General features: G+C 45.6%; 1 long non-coding RNA gene across 2 annotated transcripts; it reads right to left on the reverse strand.

The window, feature by feature from the left end:
* Positions 1-5666: 5666 nt before the first annotated feature.
* LOC108589872 (uncharacterized) lies at positions 5667-18438 on the reverse strand. Of its 2 annotated transcripts, none has more exons than XR_001909179.4 (3): positions 17221-18438; positions 14215-14353; positions 5667-5786 (listed from the first exon to the last, which is right to left on the reverse strand). It is a non-coding gene; the product is annotated as an uncharacterized LOC108589872 (long non-coding RNA). The 2 variants fall into 2 exon arrangements; XR_001909180.4 differs by having other exon boundaries at positions 14211-14353.
* Between the last annotated feature and the right edge of the window lie 810 nt (positions 18439-19248).

Below are 19248 nucleotides of genomic sequence, written 5' to 3' on the forward strand. Positions count from 1 at the left end.
CTAGCTTGGGTGACAGAGTGAGGCTCCAGCACAAAAAAAAAGTGGTTTCCTGAGATTTCATGTAACACTACCTGATTATCTGACCCCACACTGTCTATCATCATTTGATTGAAGGTGGAAGTGAGGAAAGAAGTGGGATCAAGACATAAAACTACTTCGCTGGACTCAGCAATGATACAAACCTTACATTTCCGAGCTCTAAGGGACCTATTCCTTCCCTCCTCTCCTCATATACAAATATTCTTATAAATTTTTTTACAACTTTTTTAACAATGAGGCTGGGCATGGTGGCTCACACCTATAATCTCAAAAATTGGGAAGGCCAAGTCTGGAGGATCACTTGAGCCCAGCCTGGGCAACATCATGAGACCTTGTGTCTACAAAACATACAAAAATCAGTCAGGCATGGTGGTGCACACCTGTGGTCCCAGCTACTTGAGAGGCTGAGATGGGAGGATCACATGAGCCCAGAAGGTCTAAGCTGCAGTGAATTGTAATAGCATTCCAGCCTCGGTGATAGAGCAAGACAGTATCTCAAAAACCAAACAAACAGGCCAGACACGGTGGCTCACTGTGGGAGGCCAACTCGGGGGAATCACCTGAGGCTGGGAGTTCGAGACCAGCCTGACCAACCTGGAAAAACCCTGTCTCTACTAAAAATAGAAAATTGGCCAGGTGTGGTAGTGCATGCCTGTAATCCCAGCTACTCTGGAGGCTGAGGCAGGAGAATCACTTGAACCCAGGAGGCAGAGATTGCAGTGAGCCGAGATGGTGCCATTGCACTCCAGCCTGGGCCACAAGAGCAAAACTCCATCTCAAAAACAAAACAAAACGAAAACAAACAATGTTTTTAATAAGGAAAATATGACTTAGTGAACTTAAAAGACTTGCCTAAGGCCATAGTGGCAGAGCCAGAACTATAATCCAAGGCCCCTAAAACCCAGCCAAGACATTTTCAGCCCCCTACATCATCTCTCAAGGGCTACAAGTGTACGAAACAGCAATTCACATGGCTAAGCACATGTTATGAGAAAAGAGGACATATTTTCCAATTGGTCAATCAAGCTGCAACTTTTAGAAAAGAAAGCTACAAGGCCAGGAAGGATGGGTCAGGCCGGGCACGATGGCTCAGGCCGGGCACAGTGGCTCATGCCTGTAATACCAGCACTTTGGGAGGCTGAGGCAGGCAGATCACCTGAGGTCGGGAGTTCAAGACTAGCCTGACCAACATGGAGAAACCCCGTCTCTACTAAAAATACAAAATTAGCTGGGCATGGTGGCGCATGCCTGTAATCCCAGCTACTTGGGAAGCTGAGGCAGGAGAATCACTTGAACCCGGGAGGTGGAGGTTGTGGTGAGCCGAAATCATGCCATTGTACTCTAGCCTGGGCAACAAGAGTGAAACTCCATCTCAAAAAAAAAAAAAAAAAAGGCAGTTATATCAAGCAGGGCCAGAGTCAGGACCAGGGTGAGGCAAGAGAGGCATTTGCCTTGAATGCAAAATTTAATTTTTCTAATATTACATTGAAATATTATTTATCTTTATTATTGGTTTTTTTGCACTCCTTTAAATTCATCACTGGGGGTGAGTGTCTCACTTGCCTCTTCCTCATCTCAGCCCTGATTCATGGTTGGATTGACCAGTGAGACCAAAAGCTAAAAGCTTGGACTAACCAAGAGGTCAGAGCTCTTTTTGAGTGACAGCCCTCCTATTCAGCAAACATACAGATTGATCTGATTTCCCTTACCCCTCCCACACACAAAAAAATGGTTGGATTCCATCAGAGCAGAGACTATAGGTCCATATATCACCTCCTACCAGAGTGCCAGCCCCTGATGTGCCTTTCTGTCCTGTTCCAGGGCTTAGATATCTAACTCGTGAACCACTAGGCAAGAAGAAGTCAGAATACAAGAAAAATACTGACAGTTGAAAGCACCAATGTTGGAATCCTCCATTGCTGATGAGTGTATTAGTCCCAAGGCACTAGGGTTAAGGCCTTTTGGTTAAAAGTAATGAATTTTTCAGCAAGGCGCAGTGACTCATGCCTGTAATCCCAGCACTTTGGGAAGCCAAGACCGGCAGATCATGAGGTCAAGAGATCAAGACCATCCTGGCCAACATGGTGAAACCCTGTTTCTACTAAAAATACAAAATTTAGCTGGGCATGGTAGCACACACTTGTAGTCCCAGCTACTCGGGAGGCTGAGGCAGGAGAATCGCTTGAATCCAGGAGGCAGATGTTGCAATGAGCTGAGATGGTACCACTGCATTCCAGCCTGGCGACAGAGCAAGACTCCTTCTCAAAAAAAAAAAAAGTAATAAAATTTTCAAGTGGAAGGTGGTAGGGCTGGTTACACTTGGCTTCAACAAAGTCATAAAAGAATATCACCAGAAGCAACTCTTACTAGGTGGTTTTGTTTTGTGTTTTGTTTTTTGCTTTTTGTTGGAGTTTCGCTCTTGTTGCTCAGGCTGGAGTGGAATGCCACAATCTCGGCTTACTGTAACCTCTGACTCCCAGGTTCAAACAATTCTCCTGCCTCAGCCTCCTGAGTAGCTGGGATTATAGGCACCCACCACCATACCCAGCTAATTTTTATATTTTTAGTAGAGATGGGTTTTACCATGTTGGCCAGGCTGCTCTCGAACTCCTGACCTCAATTGATCCACCCATCTCAGCCTCCCAAAGTGCTGAAATTACAGGTAGTAGCCACCACGACCGGCCACTAGTTGGTGTTTTTAAAAGGGGTTCCGATTGGATCTTCATTGTTGTTTAACATAATTAGTAAAAATCTGCCAGGGTAAAAATTATACGATTGGGCCAGGCGCAGTGGCTCACGCCTGTAATCCCAGCACTTTGGGAGGCCGAGGCGGGTGGATCACTTGAGGTCAGGAGTTTGAGACCAGCCTGGCCAACATGGCGAAACCCCATTTCTACTAAAAATATAAAAAGTAGCCGGGTGTGGTGGTGCACACCTGTAGTCCCAGCTACTTGAGAGGCTAAGGTGGGAAGATCGCTTGAACCCACGAGACAGAGGTTGCAGTGAGCTGAAATCACGCCATTGCACTCCAGCCTGGGCAACAGAAAAAAAAAATTACAGGATTGTAGAATAACAGAATGGCAAATGGACTTAGACATCCATCCACTGCCTTCATTTTGCAGATAAGGAAACATGCAGACTGAGAAAATTCCCTTACCTACTGAACAGTCTAGGGATCCAAGTCATGGAGTGGGGAAGATGGCTGAGAGGAAAACCAGCACTTAGTATTATCCATGGAGCAGAAAGAAATAAGCATCGAGCCATGGCACACGCAAAGCCATCAAGGACAATGTTTATGGTACAAAAGGCTTTCTTAATAAAGCACCAATTTTTTTTATGTCGGAGTCTCGCTCTGTTGCCAGGCTGGAATGCAGAGGCATGATCTCAGCTCACTGCAACCTCTGTGTCCCAGGTTCAAGTGATTCTCCTGCCTCAGCCTCTGGAGAAGCTGGGACTACAGGCGTGTGCCACCACGCCAGGCTAATTTTTGTATTTTTAGTAGAGACAGAGTTTCACCACATTGGCCATGCTGGTCTCGATCTTTAGACTTCGTGATCTGCCAGCCTCGGCCTCCCAAAGTGCTGGAATTACAGGCATGAGCCACCACGCCCATCCTAAAGTACCAATTTTTAACTCCAAATAAACATTTTAAGTCTGTTCACTATGCTCCAGATCCACCACCTTCAGCCTGTCTTTTTCATCTGGATTACTCTTATCAGAGACACCTAACTGATCTACTCCTATTCTCTCTTGCCCTTACCCAAAGCCGGGACTTAAAATGGAAATCTAATCATATGACTCCTCCACCTAAAGCTGACCACTTCAAAGGCTGCCTACTGCTCTTTGAACAAAGAACAGAATGTTCAGCATGGGCCTCTGAGCCCTGATGATCAGGCTCTGGCCCACCTCCCCTCACTTCCAGCACCTTCATCCTCCTCCTCCTCCTTATCCTTCACAACACTCTAGGATTCCACCTGCTCTGTTCCCTCTCAGGAAGCCTCCTCCCTCTTTTGTTTTTTTGAGACAGTCTTGCTCTGTCTCCAAAGCTGGAGATCAGTGGCACAATCTGGGCTCATCGCAACCTCCGCCTCCTGAGTTCAAACAATTCTCCTCCCTCGGCCTTCTTACTAACTGGGATTACAGGCAGGCACCACCACACTCGGCTAATTTTTTGTATTTGTAGTAGAGACGGATTTTCACCATGTTGGCCAGGCTGGTCTCGAACTCCTGACCTCAGGTGATCCACTCACCTCGGCCTCCCAAAGTGCTGGGATTACAGGCATGACCCACCACGCCCGGTCTCAACCAGTTTTAATATGTCACGTTGGGGAAGAAGGGAGAGGAAATGGGATTTTTAGATTTTTACCTCAACATAGTATTTGCGACCAAAACGTGGATGAGGCTGGATACGGTGGCTCAAACCTGTAATCCCAGCACTTTGGGAGGCCAGGGCAGGAGGACTGCTTGAGCCCAGGAGTTTGAGACCAGCCTGGGCAACATGGCAAAACCACACCTGTACAAAAAATACAAAAATTAGCTGGACATGGTGGTGCATGCCTGTAGTCCCAGCTACCTGCAAGGCTGATGTAAGAGGATCACATGACTCCTAGAATTTAGCTTCTGAGATGCCACTCCTCCACATCTTGGGTTTATTCTTTTTTTTCTCTTCGAGTCAGGGTCTCACTCTGTCTCCAGGCTGGAGTGCAGAGGTGCGATCATAGCTCACTGCAGCCTCGAACTCCTGGACTCAAACAATCCTCTCAGCCTCCCATGTAGCTGAGACTGTATGTGCCACCACACCCAGCTAATATTTTATTTTTTTGAAGAGCTGGGGGTCTCACTATGTTGCCCAGACTGGTCTCAATTTCCTGGGCTCAAGCGTTCCTCCCACCTTGGCCTCCCAAAGTGCTGGGATTACAGGTGTGAGCCACCATGTCTGGTCCACGTCTTGGGTTTATATACCTAGATTGTCCTCAGGTTTATGATTCTATACCTGATCTTATTAGAATTCAGTCAATTGTTTTTAATTCTGCATTTCCTCTTTGAATTCTGACCCTGTCTCACAAGGAGTTTGCTCCCTCCCGAATCCCTCTCCTCTCAGCCACTTTTAAGAATCATCTGTAAACCATTTCCATCAATGGCTTTTATTTGGTCAAAAGGTTCATGTAGTTTAAGCAATAGAAAGTAAAGATAATGAATATAAAAATGTTTCTGATGCATTCTATCTTCAAATCTTTGAAAACAGTCAGGCTGAGTGCAGTGGCTCACTGTAATCCCAGAACTTTGGGAGGCTGAGGTGGGCAGATCACTTAAGGTCAGGGGTTCAAGACCAGCCTGGCCAACATGGTGAAAACTCGTCTCCACTAAAAATACAAAAATTAGCCGGGTGTGGTGGTGCATGCCTGTAATCCCAGCTACTTGGGAGGCTGAGGCACGAGAATTGCTTGAACCCAGGAAGTAGAGGTTGCAGTGAGTTGAGATCATGCCACTGCACTCCAGCCTGAGTGACAGAGCAAGTGAGACTCCATCTCAAAAAAAAAAAAAAAAAGGAAAAAGGAAAAAGAAAATAACCAGACCAGTAAAGAGGGGAGGGGACTAAAACAACAAAATAATCAGTAAAGCGAATATACTAATTCAATTCTATTTAATTCATTTATTGAGCACCTACTATATGTCAGGTATTATATTGGGTCCTGAGACAACAAAGATCAAACAGGGAGAGTTCCCAACTTCTGAGAATTCGCCACCTAGAGGGAAAAAGCAGAAATGTAATCAAATACATTGTGATAATTGCTTCAGTGAGTCATGTGCCACATAGTCTACAGGAAGCAGCAAACAATTAATTCCGCCAGGATGGAGTGCTAGAGAAATCTTGGGGAGGAGACAGTATAGTGACCTGGAATGTGACAGAGAGGAAATGACATTTGTGTAAAGAGAAATGAAACTAAATTAGAGAAAAAGAAACTAAATTATCCAAATTGAATTTCCTAGTTTCTTGCTAAACCCTTTATAAGGGGCTAAGAAACTTTTCCAAAAAATTAAAGGTGACATGTTTATTTGTCTTTCTGTCTCGCCTTATGATATATCTAAATACCTAATTAAAATGTCATTTTAATTAAAGGCACTCATGAAAGGTGGCTGGGTACCACTGTATCAATGGCCCAGCTGGCCATCCCCTGGTGGGAGATTTCCCTAAGTGACCTAGCAGGGTTACTATTACTATTACCGCCCCACATGAATCGTGCTGGAGGTGACTAGAGCTGCATGTTCCTCGGCAGAAGCGGGATGCATACGCAGAAGCTCCCTTTTTGTTTCATTTTCAGAGTATCCTAGTTCCACACTCTGTAAGAAGTCACATGCCTCTCAGGATGGTTCCAAGCTGAGCCCAAATCACTGAGGGAGGTTCACTGCTTGCTAACATGAACTTTACTCCTAGATAAACAAGTCCCAAACCATCTTCTCCACATGCCACCAAGGTCAGGTCAGAACATACATTATCAGCTGGGTGCGGTGGCTCACGCTTGTTATCCCAGTACTTTGAGAGGCCAAGGCAGGTGATCACATGAGGTCAGGAGTACGAGACCAGCCTGGCCAAGATGGTGAAACCCCATCTCTACTAAAAATACACAAATTAGCCAGTGTGGTGGCACGAGCCTGTAGTTCCAGCTACTTGGGAGGCTGAAGCATGAGAATCACTTGAACTCAGGAGGTGGAGGTTGCAGTGAGCCGAGATCATGCCACTGTACTCCAGCCTAGTGACAGAGCGAGACTCCATCTTAAAATATAAATAAGTAAATAACTTTTCTGGCTGGGTGCAGCGGCTCACGCCTGTATTCCTAGCACTTTGGGAGGCCAAGGTGGGTGATCATTTGAGGTCAGGAGTTCAAGACCAGCCTGGCCAACATGGTAAAACCCCTTCTCTACTAAAAATACAAAAATTAGCAGGGCATGGTGGCAGGCACCTGTAGTCCCAGCTACTTGAGAGGTGAAGCAGGAGAATCTCTTAAACCTGGGAGGTGGAGGTTGCAGTGAGCTGAGATTGCGCCACTCACTCCAGCCTGTGTGAGAGAGCCAGACTATATCTCAAAAAAATACTTAATTAATTTAAAAAACAGAAGAATGCATTTCATAGTATGACAGATATGAATGTGAGCAGTAGGAAAGGTCTGATTTTTTTTAGAGCTTATACTTTCTGAGGGAGAATCATGATCAGGGCCTCTTTCTTCCCTTCCCATCTTCAACTTACTTGTAGGACCGAAGGCCCAGGAAATCCTTACCCCTTTTCTACTCCCAGCCTATCTCAGCCAGAAGGAACTGGATGACTGACACCCCAGTGAAGGCTAACGATAGGAAGAAATTCAAAGGGCTGGGTTTTCCCTATGCACTGGGAAGAGACAAGTCCCCCAGCTTTCTTTCGGTGTCTGGTGGGAAGTGTGGAGTAGATGTTTTGATCTGTGATCTGTGTTGCTTTGTGTCTATATTTCCTTTCTCCAGTTACAGCATAAAATTTCCCCTAGTATTTTAATGGAAATTTTTTCAACTGGTACACTAGGTTCTCCTGAAAAAAAAAAAAAAAAGCCAGGCACAGTGGCTCACACCTGTAATCCCAGCTGCTTAGAAGGCTGAAGCAGGAGAATCACTTAAACCCAGGAGGCGGTGGTTGCAGTGAGCTGAGACAGTGCCATTGCACTCCAGCCTGGGCAACAGGAATGAAACTCCATCTAAAAAAAAAAAAAAAAAAGCCTCTTTTTTTTTCTCTTCCACTCTCTTCTTTTCTCCTATTTTAAGATAGAGTCTCACTTGGTCACCCAGGCTGGAATGCAGTGGCGCCACTGCGGCTCACTGCAACCTGAGCCTCCTGAGTAGATGGGACTACAGGCGCTGACTATGCCAGCTAATTTTTGTATTTTGTAGTGAAAGTGTTTCACCATGTTGCCCATGGCTTGTCTCAAACTCTGGAGCTCAAGCAATCTGCCTGCCTCAGCCTCCCAAAATGCTGGGATTACAGATGTGAGCCACCACGCCCAGCCAACTTCTCACATTTCGATAACCCACCTCCATCCTTTGGTCAGCCAGAACCTAGCATGTTGTAGGAAAGGACCTGACAAAGATCTCTTTCATAAGGGAGAAGAGAGTCCTACTGATAAAACCAGAAAAGTTTATCCAGAGTCTTGAAGGTTCTGTCTTATTTATTGCTGTAGCTACTATACCTGGCACACTGCCTGATATACTATAATTACATAATAATATAGATTGACCAAATGAATAAATAGCAGTAGTGACAGCTACCACATATTGAGTACTTAGTGCCTAACATGTTAAAAATATAAAATAAGGCCAGGCACGGTGGCTCACGCCTGTAATCCCAGCACTTTGGGAGGCCAAGGTGGGCAGATCACCTGAGGTCAGGAGTTCGAGACCAGCCTGACCAACATAGAGAAACCCCATTTCTACTAAAAATACAAAATTAGCTGGGCGTGGTGGTACATGCCTGTAATCCCAGATAACTCAGGAGGCTGAGGCAGGAGAATCACTTGAACCCAGGAGGCAGACATTGCCTTGAGCTGAGATCACGACATTGCACTCCAGTCTGGGCAACAAGAGCAAAACTTGGTCTCAAAAAAAAAAAAAAGAAAATACATAATAAATAAATGCTGAACAAATGAGGGGTTGAGCGCGGTGGCTCACGCCTGTAATCCCAGCACTTTGGGAGGCTGAGGTGGGTGGATCACTTGAGGTTAGAAGTTCGAGACCAGACTGGCCAACAGGATGAAACCCTGTCTCTAAGAAAAATACAAAAATTAGCCAGGTATAGTGGCACACACCTGTAGTCCCAGCTACTTGGGAGGCTGAGACAAGAAAATCGCTTGAACCCAGGAGGCGGAGGTTGCAGGGAGCCGAGATTGCAACACTGCACTCCTGCCTAGGTGACAGGGCAAGATTCCGTCTCAAAAAAAAATGAGCGAATAGTAGCATGGATTGTATTGTTTATTGAGCACTAATTCCTTAAATAAGCACTATTCTTATTTAATACTCACAACTGTATGAGGTATTACCATTTTGTAGATAAGGAAATTGTGGTTTAGAGACATTAAGTAACTCTCCAGAAAGTTAAAATGGCCAGCAATTGATGGCTAGCACAAATTTACCAAATATTAGGTTGGTGCAAAAGTAATTGCAGTTTTAGCCATGGAAAGTAGCCTATTATCAGATGTGTAATTAGTCGTCTCTGTCCACCAGAGGGCGCACTCCTGCACCCAAGACTTGGCCACAGAAAAACTGATAATGGGGTAGATCTGAAAGTAGGCTCATCACCCTGGTCATTGATAACAGCAATCACTGGTGGAATCAGGAGATTCTGCAGTCACAGGACTCAAATGTGGAAATGAGAAATCATCTGGAAACCTAAATGATCACCAGGCCTCAAAATGTAATATTCAAGTTCCCCTTTCATGTACATATTCAGCATTTTCCAAGCCTTCAGCCAATATTTCTCCCTTTTTGGTTTGTCTCTCCATGGGGACAAACATATTCTACATTTATTTTTACTCTGGTAAATGATAAAGTAATGAATGACAGATGGTTCTAACTTAATTGACAGGCTCCCCACCATATTGCAAACCAAATGACTTGAAAATTGTCATCTCAGAACCCTATGTCTGCATTTTAATTTTCGTAATCTAGGACTCTTTTCTATCTCAAGCCAGTAAATAAGGAAACTGTATTTTCACTTCTTTCCACTGTACTTTGGCAAAAATAGATTCTGGACCTCTTCTTACTATTTTATTGTGTCCTTTCTGGCGAATGTGAGTCTGTCTCATTTATTGGTTACATCCTTACACATGTATCATTCTTACCCATCTCAGTCCTGTCTACCACGGAAACAGTGGATGATGAGAGCAGAGTAATAGGCATGAAATTCAGAACCAGAATGGTGAGCTCATGCTGGGGCTACAGGGACTGTACCGTCTGCAACTGGAGTGGACCATTCCTGCTGTTCTGTCCTTGGTATGACACTGACATAAGACTACAGTAAGACTCAAAGTAAAGATTAGGAAAAAGGGTTGTCAGGTAAATACTTACAAAAATAAAGCTGTATTACTTAGCCAGGAGTGATGGCATGTGCCTGTAGTCCCGGCTACTTGGGAGGCTAAGGCAGAAGATCACTTGTCTCCAGGAGGTCAGGGATGCATTGAGCCATGATCGCATCACTGCACTCCAGCCTGGGCGACAGAGCAAGACCCCATCTCAAAAGATAAATAAATAAACAATAACATGTAAAATTAAAAAATAAAAAACCGGCCAGGCATGATGGCTCACACCTGTAATCCCAGCACTTTGGGAGGCCAAGGTGGCGGATCACCTGAGGTCAGGAGTTCTAGACCAGTCTGGCCAACATGGTGAAACCCCATCTCTATTAAAAATACAAAATTAGCTTGGCATGGTGGTGCATGCCTGTAATCCCAGCTACTCGGGAGGCTGAGGCAAGAGAATCACTTGAACCCAGAAGATAGAGGTTGCAGTGAGCTGAGATTGTGCCATTGCACTCCAGCCTGGGCAAAAAGAGCAAAACTCCATCTCAATAAAAATAAAATAAAGTAAAATAAAAAAAATAAGATAAAAAACCACTCTAAAGATAAAGAGGCACAAACATGATAAAAGAAAAAATTCGCCATAAGAATATTAATATAAAAACTCTGAACTTGCTTGTACCCAATAACATAGTCTCAGTTAAAACTGCATTGATAAATTTGACCTTTTTTTTGAGACAGGGTCTTGCTCCGTTGCTCAGGTTGCAGTGCAGTGGCACTATCACAGCTCACTGCATCCTCAACCTCCTGGAATCAAGGAATCCTCCCACCTCAGCCTGCTGAGTAGCTGGGACCACATGCGTGTACCACCATGCCCAACTAATTTTTTTAATTTTTAGTAGAGACAAAGTCTGTCATGTTGCCTAGGCTGGTCTCAAACTCCTGGACTCAAGGGATCCTCCCACCTCAGCCTCCCAAAGTGCTGAGATTACATGCATGAGCCACTGCATCTGGTCGAACTTGGCTACTTTAAATTGAAAGACTTCCATATGACCAAAGACACTACTGGCAAAAAAAGTATCCTAGCCACAGATTCAGTACACATCTGTAACAAAAAGAGAGGAATAAGAATAATGAATTACATAAAAGGACTACTAAATGAATAAGAAAAAGAAAAATGAGTCAATCAAAAATGGATAAAAGTCAGCCGGGCATGGTGGCTCATGCCTATAATCCCAGCACTTTGGGAGGCCAAAGCAGACAGATCACCTGAGCTCAGGAGTTCAAGACAAGCCTGGCCAACATGGTGAAACCCCATCTCTACTAAAAATACCACAAAAAAAATAGCCAGGTGTAGTGGCAGTCGCTTGTAATCCCAGCTACTCAGGCTGAAGCAGGAGAATCACTTGAATCCAGGAGGTGGAAGTTGCAGTGAGCTAAGATCACACCACTGCACTCCAGCCTGAGTGACAGGGAGACTCCATCTCCAAAAATAAAAAAAAAAAAAGAAAAGAAAAATAAATATAAATGTCCATCAACAGGATTTTTTTTTAACTTTGAATGCTCCAGGGAATGATTTTTAATCCAATTAGTTCATAATACATTGCCAAATCAGTTTCAAGGCCAGTACGCCTTCCTTGGATAGATTTTAAATGCTTGTGATTTAATATTCCTTCTTGTATCCCTTTCACATATGTGAATATGTGTAAACACTCCAAATAAGGAAAAAGCTCACCTGCAAGATTGGTGTCATTAATGTAAAAAGCTGTGTGGCTCTTTGTCTCCCATAGTGGCTCACAGGGTTGAAATGCCTAGCTGAGTTTACCACAGTTCTGATACTGGCCCTCTGATATGCAAGTCTGAAACTTGATTTGTCACTTCACTAAAGGTAAATCTGTGTGTCTAGAAGGACTCACATTAGCCAAGAGACTGATACATGAAATTAGAATATCAATTTATTTTTTTTTATTTGAGACAGGATCTCTCGCTCGGTCACCCAGGCTCAAGTGCAGTGGTGTAGTTACGGCTCACTACATCCTCAAACTCCCAAGCTCAAGCAATCCTCCCACGTTAGCCTCCCAAGTAGTTGGGACTACAGGTGTGCGCCATCATGCCCAGCTAATTTTTTTTTTTTTTTTTGTAGAGATGAGGTCTCCCTATGTGGTCCAGGCTGGTCTTGAACTCCTGGGCTCAAGTGATCCTCACACCTCAGCCTCCTGGGATTACAAGCCTGAGCCACCACACCTGGTCTCCTTTTTTTTTTTTTTTTTTTTTTGAGACAGGATTTCACTCTCTCGCCCAGACTATAGTGCAATGGTGCAATCTTGGTTTACTACAACCTCTGCTTCCTGGGCACAAGTGATTCTCCTGCCTCAGCCTCCCAAGTAGCTGGGATTACAGGCGCACACCACTACTTCCTGGCTAATTTTTGTATTTTTAGTAGAAACAGGGTTTCACCATGTTGGCCGGGCTGGTCTCAAACTCCTGAGCTCAAATCATCCACCAGCCTCAGCCTCCCAAAGTGCTGGGATTATATACGTGACCCACTGCTCCCTGCCTGGCCTCAATTTTTTAATTCATAATGAGATGTGGGTCTGCTTGAGGGCCATAACTAGAAGATTTTTTTCGATTTTGTTGTTGTTGTTGTTGAGACAGAGTCTCACTCTGTCGCCAGGCTCCAGGCTGGAGTGCAGTGGCACAATCTCAGCTCACTGCAACCTCCGCCTCCCAGGTTCAAGCAATTCTCCTGTCTCAGCCTCCCAAGTAGCTGGGACTACAGGTGCGCACCACCACATCCAGCTAATTTTTGTGTTTTTAGTAGAGACGGGGTTTCACCATGTTGGCCAGGATAGTCTCGATCTCTTGACCTCGTGATCCGCCTGCCTCGGCCTCCCAAAGTGCTGGGATTACAGGCTTGAGCCACCATGCCCGGCCGTAACTAGAAGATTTATTGATGAGCGTGAAATGAGTTGCATTCAGCTAAGATACAGTCACAAGAATGTAAGCACCATGATGGTAAAGATTTGTCTGATTTTTCTACTGCTATAATTCCAGAGATTATAATAGTACCTGATACAATAAAAACTCTGGGCCAGGTGTGGTGGCTCACACCTGTAATCCCAGCACTTAGGGAGGCTGAGGTGGGTGGATCATGAGGTCAGGAGATCAAGACCATCCTGGCCAACATGGTGAAACACTGTCTCTACTAAAAAATACAAAAATTAGCCAGGCGTGGTAGTGCATGCCTGTAGTCCCAGCTACTGGGGAGGCTGAGACAGAAGAATCGCTTGAACCCGGGAGGCGGAGGTTGCTGTGAGCCAATCCAGTCTGGCGATAGAGCAAGACTCCATCTCAAAAAAAATCTGTTAAATAAATGAATAAAGACAGAGAGACTGATGTATCTATCTCCACAATATACAGACACCTGTCTCAAGATTCAATGATGGAAGTGCTTGCATCAGGGTATTCTTGTGCCCAGTGCAGTACCAGATTGAGTGGTGCCAATTTTGGCCTTTGAGGTTCTTCTTTTTCTGTGTGCCCAGGACTGAACCTAGTTAACACCTTTAGTTGCCTACCCTAAGCCACTCCCTTATTTTTTTTTTCTTTGAGACAGTTACATTCATGTTGCCCAGGATGGAGTGTAATGGTATGATCTCAGCTCACTGCAACTCCGCCTCCCGAGTTCAAGCGATTCTCTTGCCTCAGCCTCTCGAGTAGCTGGGATTATAGGCGTGCGCTACCATGCCTGGCTAATTTTTTGTATTTTTAGTAGAGACAAGGTTTCACCATGATGGCCAGGCTGGTCTCGAACTCCTGACCTCAGGTGATCCACCTGCCTCAGTGTCCCAAAGTCCTGGGATTATAGGTGTGAGCCACCATGCCCAGCTGCCCCGCTAATTTTTTATGTTTTTAGTAGAGACAGGGTTTCACCATGTTGGCCAGGCTGGTTTTGAACTCCTGACCTCAAGTGATCTGCCCACCTCAGCCTCCCAAAGTGCTAGGATTACAGACATGAGCTATTGTGCCCAGCCACTTCTATAAAAGTTATAAAGCCCATAATTCATGGCTATTATTTTCACCCTAGATAGTTAAATATCTTTTAAAGAAGTTAAAAACAAGAAAAATATATTTTTTATTTACCCACATATTTGCCATTTCTGGTGCTTTTCATTCCTTTGCGTAAATTCAAGCGTCCATCTGGTATAATTTTCCGTCAGTCTGAACAACTTCCTTTAGCATTTCTCGTAGTACAGTTTTAGTGAATTCTTTTGGCTTCAGCTTTCCTGAAATAAAAATCCATTTTTGGATTATGCCTTCATTTTTGGAGAACATTTCACTGGATATAAAATTCTAGGCTGACAGTGTTTTTCTTTCAGCGCTTTAAAGGTGTCATTCCATCACCTCTAGTTTGCATTGCTTTTGATGAGAAACCAGCCATCAGTCTCATCTTTAAAATTTTCTCTTAATCAGCCAGGCGTGGTGGCTCAAACCTGTAATCCCAGCACTTTGGGAGGCTAAGATAAGTGGATCACTTGAGGTCAGGAATTCAAGACCAGCCTGGCCAACATACTGAAACCCTGTCTCTATTAAGAATACAAAAATTAGCCGGGGATGGTGGCACATGCCTGTAGTCCCAGCTCCTCAGGAGGCTGAGGCAAGAGAATCACTTGAGCCTGGGAGGCAGAGGTTGCAGTGAGCCAAGACCATACCACTGCACTCCAGTCTAGGTGACAGAGCGAGACTCGATCTCAAAAAAAAAAAAAAAATCTCTAATCACTGGTTTTCAGAAATTTGATTCTGCAATGCCTTGTGGTTTCCTTTGTGTTTATGTGGCTTGGGATTCACTGGGATTCTTAGGTGTGTTAATTTATAGTCTTCAATAAATTTGGAACATTCCAAATGTAGAACAAGAACTACAAGATTGAGAATTGTGTTTCATTGATATATATTACTGAAGGTAAATAAAGAGTGCTTAGCAACTATTCACACGTCTTTAACAGTTTTTGTTTTTAACCATTGCTTCAGAGTCTAGGTACTGAAAGAAAGTTTGGGAAAATTTAGCAAGCAATAGGTTTCTGACATTCTTTTTAAAAAGGAAAAAAAAATAGAAAGTCTGGGAAATTGTTATGTCTGCTGTCCTGTCCAGATTCTAAGCACTGTAACTGCAAAATTTCCCCCTATCTGGTATCTGTAAAATATGTATAAAAAGAACAAAGGGCCAGACATGGTGGCTCACACCTAGAATCTCAGTACTTTCGGAGGCCAAGTCAGGTGGATCACTTGAGGTCAGGAGTTCGAGATCAGCCTGGCCAACATGGTGAAACCCCATCTCTACTAAAAATACAAAAATTAGCTGGGCATGGTGGCGCATGCCTGTAGTCCCAGCTATTTGGAAGGCTGAGGCAGGAGAACTGCTTGAACCCGAGAGGTGGAGGTTACAGTGAGCCAAGATCCCGCCTCTGCACTCCAGCCTGGGTGACAGAGCAAGACTCCATCTCAAAAAGAAAAAGAAAAAAAAAGAGCAAGGAAGAAAAGTTGTGTGAATTAATATACTCTGAATCATGGCCTTTTGCATGTTTTCTCCTACTTTCATCTTTTCTATAAGCTTGCTTCTTTAAAAAAAAATCTCCAAGTGTCGATTATAGTTGAATGTTATTTAAGTCACAAATAAGTCCACTTCTAAAGTGAGATAGACCTGTAAATAATTTACCCAGGTGATGTATTCTGGATTGACCCTGTTCACATGGTGTCTAGCCAGGCAGACAAAATGCTCCAAGGAACGTGCAACAGGGTACAATATTGATTATTCATACTTTTTTCAAACTGCACATTCATTATTTGTGAGGAAGGTCAATGCTTCATGCCAAAGGTCAGTGAATAAGAGAATGGTCCTGCGTAAGGGCAGGACAAAACAAGCGTAGGGCCCCATTAGGCCACTCCCAGCTATTCTTCCTAATCCAAAAATAGTTGTAATCCTTATATTACCGGGTAGCCAGAAAGGAACAAACCTTTAGAGGGTGCCTATTATATCCTAGGCACTCTACAAAGGGCTTTCATATTTAATATTTACATCATTTAATATTTACAACCCTAGGAGGAGGAAGCTTTTTTTTTGAGACAGAGTCTCACTGTGTCGCCCAGGCTGGAGTACAGTGGTACGATCTCAGCTCACTGCAACCTTCACCTCCCAGGTTCAAGCAATTCTCCTGCCTCAGCCTCCAGAGCAGCTGGGATAACACACATGCACCACACCCAGATAATTTTTGTGTTTTTAGCAGAGATGGGTTTTCACCATATTGGCCAGGCTGGTCACCAACTCCTGACCTCATGATCCACCCGCCTTGGCCTCCCAAAGTGTTGGGATTACAGGTGTGAGCCACCGTGCCCAGCCCAGAAGCTATTATTGTTCACTTTATTTTAACATAACTACACTCAGATTCAAGTACCTTGTCTAAAATCACACAGCCGGTAAATGGCAGCACTCAGATTTGCACCTAAATGTGCCTGGCCTAAAAAAAAAAAAAAAAAATCCCTGCTTTTTCTGTCACACAAGTCCACTTAGCTCCACCTTCTAAAAGGACCTACTGAGACAACTACCCTTTGGCGCCATGCCAAAAGGCTGGCACCACTTGCATGGATGGGAAAACCCACAACCCCTGTCTGAGGTTAAGTATGTATTCTATCTATAAGGGAAGAATATAAATGAAGACGTGGAACATTTTGTTAAAGTGACAGCAAGTTTAGTTTTTTTTGTTTTGTTTTGTTTTGTTTTTGAGACGGAGTCTCGCTCTTTCGCCCAAGCTGGAGTGCAGTGGTGCAATCTTGGTTCACTGCAACCTCCACCTCCCGGGTTCAAGCCATTCTCCTGCCTCAGCCTCCTGAGTAGCTGGGATTACAGGCATGTACCACCACCCGGGTAATTTTTGTATTTTTAGTAGAGACGGTATGTCACCATGTTGACCAGGGTGGTCTTGAACTCCTGACCTCAAGTGATCAGTCCACTTCCACCTCACAAAGTATTGGGATTACAGGCATGAGTCACATCCAGCCATGAAAGCAAGTTTATTAGAAAAGTAAGGAAATAAACAATGGCTACTCCACAAACAGAGCAGCCTGCAGACCATTTTTAAAGTATCGGGACAGCTCTCACCTCTGAAAGAAATGATGGTGTTATGATGACTCAGCTTTACCAAGTAGATTTGCCAACCAATGAGCTCTGCCTCAATCGTCATAGAATCAGGAATCGTCATCTCAGAGTCATTCTGAAATGATTCATCATAGAATTGGGAATCATCCCAGAGTCATTATCAGAGTCTCAGATCATCAGGATTCTAATTCCTATGGCACTTTGCTTGAAGCATTTTATTTTCCTGGCCGGACACCATCTGTTCTCATGAGCAGAAAAATCCTATGGTCTCTGCTATTCTCCTTCTGTGAAGAGGCCTGGATGGAGGCAGCTTCCTGCAGCCTCTCTGGGTGGCAGGGATCTCCTAGCAAGTTGATAGTATCACGAGATCCTTCGAGTGTTACTTTTCCAGCTGGAAACCTCTGTGACCAGTGGTGCCTTTGACTGTTTTGATCTGGCCCCTAGACTCATTCCACTGACATGGGCTAGCAGGCTGTGCTGGGCTCATGCTACCAGCCAGGATTCCACACCTGCCAAGGGTGAGCGGCAAGGGGTGTGTGGGTGAGCGAGCACAGGGTCTAGCCACTGCGCACAGCCAGACACACCAGCTGCTGCAGCTGGGTGGGCAGCTTCAGGCACTGGCAAAGGTGCCGGTTCCGTGCAAGTCCGCAGCTGGATCTGATGAACCACAAGCGGCATCTGCTGTGGGCACTGTGTCTGGACAAGGGGGACGCAGTGGTGCCCAGAAGTTTGAAGATGCCAGAAGCCGCAGAGCTTCAAACAGGGTATCACAGCCCTGGCTCAGGGAGCCCATAGGTCTGGGATCCCAGAAGGGCCTCAGCACTTCTCTCTCTCTCTCTTTCACATCACCTGCAACATGTCAAGTCGGGGTGCGGGGAGAGGGTGTGTCTCAGCCTTGTTTGTTTCACTGCTCTTTCAGTCCCATCATTCAGTGGGTCCTGAGTTCTTGTCCAGCATCCAGGAAGAATGAGGTACACGGACAACTAGAGGGTAAGCAAGGCAGAGAGGAGCCTTATTGAGTGACAGAACAGCTCTCGCGAAACCTGAAGTGGATAGCTCCTTTCCGCAAGCAAGTTGTCCCAGTGAGGGTCCAGCTCTCAACGGAGAGGAGACTCAGAGTAGGTAGCTCCCTTCTGCAGGCTGGTCGTCTTGATGAGTCAAGGAGACCTCAGTTGGGTAGCGCCTTTCCACGGCTGGTCGTCCCAATATCTGCGTGAGTCTGGCTGGGCTCAGAAGGGAGGAAGTGCATGCTGATTGGTCCGTGGGGCGGTCACGGGCGGACCCGGAAAAAGCACCATAAGTTCTCACTCCGGGCCACAGACTTCACGCGGAACTAAAAGCTCGGCCCCCGGGGCTTGACGGTGGGGCTTCACCCGGGACCCACCCCTTTCCGCCCAGGAGCCTGTCTGCCTCCTGCCACCATCAATCATGTCGTCCATCCCGCCCAGGCTGTTCCTGCAGAGGAGTGCCGGCAGGCCTGCACTGAGCTGTCCTCAGCGTCCCCTGCCCCCCCCCGACCAACAGCCTCCCTCCTGCACTTGTCAGTTCCCAAACTCTGAAGGGGGCCGAGGTGGCAGGGGACTGGCATGTCAGCAGCGCCCCCAAGCACAGCACACCTAGCTGGGTCTAGACTCCACTTGGGCGCAGCCACGACTTTGCTCCGCCCCAGAGTGGGCTCCAGGAGCAAGGAGAGGCCAGGCAGCGGGAGCAGACACTTCCAAGGGGGAGGAGGGATTCCCGGCCTCCTACAGCACAGGGATGTCCAGATCCGCAGCTGTGGCTGTATGACTGCAGCCGTGCCTGAAAGCTTGGGGCTCCCGCCCCGCCAACTCAGAAGGGGTTGGGGCTCTGGCCAGCTCCACAGAGCGTGCAGCCCGGGCGGCGCCTCCCCCCGTACAGCCGGCCTCATCGCAGTAGCCGCTCCAGAAGGGCCGCTGCTGCCATCAATTGTTTACTTGTCTTAAAGTGTAGGTGTTCCTGACCCATATTGCAGAGTTCTACTTACGAGTCCCATTATCAGGACTGGGGACT

Source organism: Callithrix jacchus, chromosome X (genome assembly GCF_049354715.1).
Source record: "Callithrix jacchus isolate 240 chromosome X, calJac240_pri, whole genome shotgun sequence".
NCBI classification, from domain to species: Eukaryota; Metazoa; Chordata; class Mammalia; order Primates; family Cebidae; genus Callithrix; species Callithrix jacchus.